The sequence below is a fragment of the Lactuca sativa genome, chromosome 2 (assembly GCF_002870075.4).
Source record: "Lactuca sativa cultivar Salinas chromosome 2, Lsat_Salinas_v11, whole genome shotgun sequence".
Lineage (NCBI taxonomy): Eukaryota > Viridiplantae > Streptophyta > Magnoliopsida > Asterales > Asteraceae > Lactuca > Lactuca sativa.
This window is the reverse complement of record NC_056624.2, coordinates 210,462,592-210,470,243: the sequence shown is the minus strand read 5'-3', so window position 1 is coordinate 210,470,243 and position 7,652 is coordinate 210,462,592. Positions and strand designations below refer to the sequence as shown.

The 7,652-nt window shown below is 33.3% G+C and overlaps 1 pseudogene; it reads right to left on the bottom strand.

Moving 5' to 3' along the window:
* Positions 1 to 1,066: 1,066 nt before the first annotated feature.
* Positions 1,067 to 2,937, bottom strand: LOC111888268 (uncharacterized; annotated as a pseudogene).
* Between the last annotated feature and the right edge of the window lie 4,715 nt (positions 2,938 to 7,652).

Below are 7,652 nucleotides of genomic sequence, written 5' to 3'. Positions count from 1 at the left end.
TCTATGAAACATTACCCTTGCAGCCGCATGGAGTTGAATTATAGTCCAACAAATTTTTAGGATATCAAGTAAATAATGCACATATCTGTAGGGCCGGTCCTAGACAATTTAGGGCCCGGGGTCAAAATAAAATTGGGGCCCTCATAATGTTTTTTTTTAATAAAAAAAAGAGGGCGGCACCTCCAAAAATTTTATTAATTAAAAAAAATAATACAATTGAAGGCTGGGGACTCCCCACCTATGGAAAAAAAGACTTCAGGACAGGCCCCGTAAGCCAAACAACCTAGCAACTATTAATACAAAACAATAAATAAAAAAGCCAAAACATGCTCTAAACCAAAATACATAAACATATCAAAGAAAAACTAAAGAAATTTACATTTACGAGCTTTTTTAGATGCAAAGTCATAAATTATAGAATCAAGTTCAATATTATCCAACAAATCTTTTTCAATGCATAACATAGCCAAACCATTTAATCTTTCTTGTGACATTGATGATCTCAAATAATTTTTTAATAATTTTAGTTTTGAAAAATTTCTTTCTGCTGATGCTACAGTAACTGGTATGGTTAATAAGATTCTATATGCAATACAAACATTTGGATAACAATTTTTACCTTTGACAAACTCTAATATTTCAACTGATGACATAACAACATTTGACAAAGTTTTTTGTAATACTTTAAGTTTCGTCAAAAATTCATTTAAATCCACATCACATAAGTTATTATGAGTAAACTTATTTACAAAAACAGCACAACTTTTTTTAAGTTCAATATCATCCAATGACTTTAACTTTTTTGAATCATATAAAAATCCAAAAATGTTTTCAAAGTTTGTTAATTGCTCAAATCTACTCTCTAATGATGCAATTGCCACATCAACAATATATATAAAATATTCGATTCTAAATGATTCTTCGGGTGATAGTTGTAATTCATCTTCACAATTAATTTCATCAAATTGTTTTTTTCTAGTAACTTGGCGTTTTTTTTGGGAATATAGGTTCAACTTCCATATCCGATGCAATGGCCTTAACATTATCAATACTAATGACATAACCTTCATTTCTATAATTTTTAAAAAATGTTATCATATTTTTTAATAGATCAATTGTGGCATCAATACATATAGTTTTGGTTTGCATTTTTTTACTAACTTTATTTATAGCAAATAAAATATCATACCAAATTACCATACCAAGTAAAAAGTCATAACTTTCAATAGCATTAACTAAACTTTCAGCTTCACTTTTAGACTTTGCATCATCACATGATGAACTTAATTCTATCAAGGCATCCCTTATATGAGGAGCTTGAAACCTAATGGCTTTGACACTTTTTATTCTACTCTCCCAACGTGTATTAGATAAAGATTTTACCGTTAAGTTAGAGACTTTATCAAGTAATATTGACCATCTTTTGGTTGAACTTGAAAATAATACAAAAATGCGTTGCAAAACTCCAAAAAAAAAAAAAATCGCTTTGGCACAAGAATAAGCCATATCACTAACCATGAGGTTAAGACTATGACAAGCACATGGCATAAACAATGCTTTTGGATTAATTTCAAGTAATTGTTTTTGAACACCTTGGTGTTTTCCTTTCATGTTAGAACCATTATCATAACCTTGTCCTCTTACATCATCAATATTAAGACCATAAGATTTAATTGCATTTAATAACTCATTAAAAAGTCCTAAACCTGATGTATTTTCTACCTTTAAAAATTCTAAAAAAAATTCTTCAACTTTTATTTTATTATTAGACATGTTCACACATCGAATAACAAGAGTCATTTGTTCTTGATGACTAACATCGGGGGTGCAATCAAGAATAACAGAAAAATATTTTGATTCTTTTATAATAGTAATTATAGAATTTCTAACACTATTAGCTAAAATAGAAATGATTTCATTTTGAATTTTGTGTCCTAAATAATGAAGATGAGTTTGATGATTTTCTATGTGTCTAACATGTTCTTGCATTATAACATCAAATTCTGCCATCATTTGAATTGCTCCCAAAAAATTACCATTAGATTCTTGAAAAAGTTTTTCGTTACAACCTCGAAAAGCCAAATTATATTTTGCCAAATATTTAATGACAACAATTATTCTTTTTAAAACTTGCCTCCAACGTTCTTTTTCAGTTAAAACTTTATTTTGCAAATCTTTATCAATTGTTTTATTCTTATCAAATCTTGCTATTAGTTCATCCCAAGAATCCATACAAAAAAGATGTTGAGAACTATTTTCATGTTCTTTAAGTCTATCAAAAAGATGTTTCCAATCATTAAATCCATCATTTGCTAAAGAAATTTTATTAACATAATTATTAGGTTTAAACAATTTACAACAAAAACAAAACACTTAATCAACTTTTTTTGAGTAAATTAACCATTTTCGATCTATCGTGTCACCATTACTTAACTTTCTAGTATAAGAAGCATAAGAAAAATGTCTAGATAGATTATCTTTAGGATACACAAAATTTGATTCTCTCATTGGCCCTTTTTCAATCAAAATATCTCTTAAGTTATTATCAAGATTATCCCAATTACTAGGATCATATATATCTAAAGGTGGAATAAATTGTTCATTGTTATCATTCATGACATTTTCATTCTCATTCTCATTTGAAATGTTAACATTTTCATTATTAACATTAACATCTTCATTATTAATATTTTCATCATCAAAATCAACATTTTCATTTGAAACTTTTTCTTGAGAAACATTTTCATTCATGACATTATCTTGCTCATTAAAAACAGTTTCATGTGTGAGATTATCTTGTTCATTTACTTGTACATCAGCAGAACTATTTTTTTTTACAAACTTGTGCATAGACCCTTTTTGAGTTTCATTATCTTGTTCAATTTTTTGTTTTTTCTTTCGTTTTTCACTTCCAGACATATACTTTCTAGGATGCATATTTAATAGAGTGATAAAAGGCAATCAGGCAAACAACAAGCAAACAGATAACAAATAATAAAAGAAGGGTTCTTTTTCTTTGTACCTACTGCCAGTGATGCCTTGATAGTTGATGGTAATTGGTAAATTGCTGATGCTGTAAGCCTTTAAATAACCTCTAAGCAATTGCCAAATGCCAATTGAAAAAGCCCCACAGCTACAACAGAAAATTCTGAAGTTTAAAAAAAAAGAAATCAGATTAAAATATTAACATTAAACAACTGAAATTAAGCAAATGAATAACAAATTATCTTTAAAAAACCGAGAAGGCTACTTATAGTTATAGAATCAGACTATCAGAGTTAGTGAGTTATAGGGATTCATAATCACACAATCAGAAGATCATTTTCCTGGATTGATTCTACATAGCATAAACTTATGAATATCAGATTCATAAAAAAAAAATCACAGAAATATAAGAAATATGAATGCTAGAAATTAGAACTTATAGATACAAATAAAGAAGAAGATTAACAACCGAGAACTTACAGATACAAATAAAGACAGCGATTTTGTGGGATTAATGCTTCTTCAAGTGATCTTGTCTTCGTCTGTGGTGTAGTTATATTGCAAAAAAAAAATTAAACTTGCAAATCGAAAATATAAGGCAATAATCGGTAGAAAGGGGAGAATTGGGGAAGAAATCGGTAGAAGGAGAAGCAATCAGATGTACTAAATCGCCAATTCGCCAAATCGAAAATTAGAAGAGGGAGAATTGGGGAAGAAAGAGGAGATCGATTCAATTCAAACTGAAAAAGAAATACAAGTATTTTATTATTGAGACCGTTGCTTACCTTCGAATCCGAAGAAAACGTTTCGATTTTCCATAGCCGATCGTTGAAGATTTAATTGCGCCTTGGAAATCGGCACTCTCGCACGCCCAGTCGTTCCCGATTCCATCTTCCTCCCGCTTTCTTTTTGGTTGTCGACGCATTAATAAGAGAGGAAGTATTGTAGTATTGGGCTTCAATAATAATCAGTCCAATAAAGCTTAACCCTAATGGGCTAATGTTATACAATTAATATAAGAGATATAAAATGGGGGCCCTATGACATTTGGGGGCCCGGGGCGGTCGCCCAGCTTGCCCAGGCCCATAGGCCGGCCCTGCATATCTGTATAGTGTTATGTACCCCTGAGATGCCACTTAGGTGCCCGTCTGTGTATTACATTGTTGAATCATAATGATTAATTGAGGATGTTGATGTCGTTGTTGATATTGACAACACCAAAGAATGCATGTCAAAACCATGAACTTGTGAGGCTACCATTTCGAGCATAAAGACTAGTGACTCGTAATCACATATCTTGTATTGACCTATCCATGTTGTTGGAAATTCCTCCAAGCCTAATGTGTACAATCAATGTTGTCTAGCATTCCAAGAAACCCATGTGTAGATTCATGTGACTGGTATAAAAGTGTAATGTCATTGACAATTGGTTTACATAAATATTCTTGTCCATTCATGAATAATACATGTGCAATTTTTTTTCTAGATTGTCTAAGTGAGTTTTGGTTTTGATACATCAAGTACTTATCATGCACGTCGAGGAGCTATTTATATGCTAGTTGGTATATTGCATATGTGCATTTCTGTAATGAACATAGATTCTTTTTGCCTGTAACATCACAATGTAATCTAAAAAATGAATATTATTGCTCGATCTCATTAACTATTCATATGAATTGTTATTTTCACATCCAAAACCTTCATTTGTACACACCAACACGACACCACCATATACAAGATTCTCATCAAAGTAATCACATACGAGATGATCATACACAACTTCACGATCTAATGCTACACATGGTTTCTTTTAATTATTGACATGTTTGAACTTGTAACTTTTAAAAAATATTGTATTTTTGTGCAATTATCGACAAAGCATGAATGCTACACATATATATTATCAAATGAAGATTCACTGTCTAACTTGACAATGACGACAAATATGCATTATGTTGGTGAATTGTTTCACTAAGTGTATTTAATTGTAATGGATCGACTTGTTAACCAAATCAAACTTGATGAATATTAAACAAGTAAGGAAGATGTAGAGTACCACTTGTTTAAATTTATACAAGATTTAAAATAAGGGAAAATTGAGTTCGAAATTGAATTCAATTCGGAACAAGATGATTTCGGAATAGAACTGATATTAGAACCGAAATTGATTGGACCGAAAATGAATTTGGATTTGAATTGATCTCGGAGTGAAATTGGTCTCGGACTGAAATTGATTTCAGAACGAAATTGATCTCGGACTTGATTGTGATGCGAATGTGATTTAGTAACTGGAACTTATTGCGATACGAATGTATTTTCATAACGAAAGTGGTCAATGTTTAATTGCGATTAATCACAACTCGTTGGAACATAACTCATCAGAAATTTCGCATTGGACAGCATGTTACTGTTCAATTGCGATTGATCACAACTTGTTGGAACGCTATGCATCGACACTATTCACTTTGGATCGTATCAGAACAATCCACATAAGATCGCATCGGAACGAACCATATCATAACGAATCGCAAAAAGCTTGTGTCATAACACATGTTGTTTGATGTTATATCCAATGGTTAACACGACAGTTTTGTGTGAGGTCTAACTGTTGGTGGACATTCGTCGGTTAAACTAATTATCCAATGGTTAAAGTCTGTTTTGTGTCAGTTTTTGAACGTTGTAACTGTATTGTGAGGGTTTTCAGCCAAGTGACATATTTAAGAAAATTTTGGTCAAACATTTGAAGAGCAGATGGTACAATACGTTGAAGAACACAATGAATAAATATATACTTCTCATTCACTTTTCTTGTTCTCAAACTTCTGAGTATTATCCAATTAAGGATTTGGGAGTACCACCTAAATACTTCAATTTGAATGTGTCAATCATGATCTCATAATTTCCAAGTGCTATTAATCCCAAATTACCAACAAAATAGAAACATATTTCTAACATAAATCAAAGTATTTATGATCATATCTAGTGGTGGGTAACGACCCAAATTTTCAAACAAAATTTTCATTTTTAAATAGTCAAAACATTTCCATATAAACCTTAAAATCTCAAGAACAATTGTTTTCAAAGTTATAGCATCAACATTTTTATTTCAATCATCAGAGTGTCCCATAAGAACGCTTGAGAGAGTGCATGCCACGCCATCAATCCTTGCCCTTAGGCTCAGACGTACCTGAAACAAATCAACAAACTGTAAGCTAATGCTTAGTGAGTTCCCCATAGCATACCCCACACAATCCACATAATCACATAATCCATATTAGCTATAAAAGCTACATAAACCATATAAGCCATGCATACAACATATAGGGATGTCGTGGGCTCCCCCAGGGTCATACTCCAAGATGCCATGGGCTCCCCACATGGTCTTACACCTAAGAGCCATGGGATCCCCCATGGTCTTTAATAGGAAAGCCATGGGCTCTCCACATGGTCTTAAATCCAAGTGCCATGGGCTCTCCACATAGTCTTACATCCAAGTGCCATGGGCTCTCCCATGGTCTTCCATACAGGCATAACACATATACAACTAGCATACCTCCTAGCACATAACTAAATAACATATGATATAACACTACTTCAATTAGTATACCACATATCATAAAATATGCCAGCCTTGGTGCCTTCGACCCATTGGTATGGTGAGGAGACTCACCTCTCACGAATGCTGAACTTATAAGATAGGATCAGATAACACGTACAACTCCAACTCAACTGCCTATAACCATCATATGATTAACTTGTCATAATCCCGAAATACCATAAATACCCTCAAAGTCAAACTTGGTCAACCCTGGTCAATGTCCAAGTCAACAGTCAAGGTCAACAGTCCATGTTGACCCCAACTTGTCGAGTGCATCTAGCAACTCATCGAGTTCCTTTAGAGTCCAGAAAACCTGGACAAACCCTAGCCAACTCATCGAGTTGTCTCATCAACTCAGCGAGTTCACTTAATATCCAGTAGACGAGGAAACACGATCCAACTCGTCGAGTCCCCCCCCTGTTTGCTTATTCCGATGATATGTCGATTGCAGGGACTCTAGGGCTTAGATCTGAAACCTAAAGGTGTCTAGAAGGATAAAGTTTCCAACTTTATCCTCTAGAACCACTCCAAATGCTCTAAATCCCTTAACAAAGGTTGGAAAGCTCAAAAGCTTAGCCATGTGGTTCAAGACTATAGGGATCTGGAATCCCTCCTTTCCAGAAGAGGTTCTAATCCTCAAAACGTTCCAAAGATGGAGGCTTTATGGACATGCATGTCCAATGCATGTCTTGAAGTCAAAATGGCCAAAAAGGGAAAATATACTCTAAAATCCATGCATGGCATCCATGCCTGACCAAAAGCTAGATCTAGCCTACTATGGGACCATTTGCCCTGGAGATTCATAAAGTTGCAAACTTTATGAACCCCATGCATGCAATCAACGAATGATGGGAAATGAAGAGTAAACTCAAGATCTAGTCATATTCTAAGATAAAAGTCGAATCTTGAATGCTTACAATATTCCACAAGATGGTCAAGCTCAAGAGTGAAGGCTTTATTTGCTGGATCCCCTCCTTCTTCTCACTACCTTCTTCTTCTTAAGCTCCAAAAGTCACTCTAGCTCACAATATAAGAGGAAATGGGGATTAGGGTTTAGCACTGACGTTCT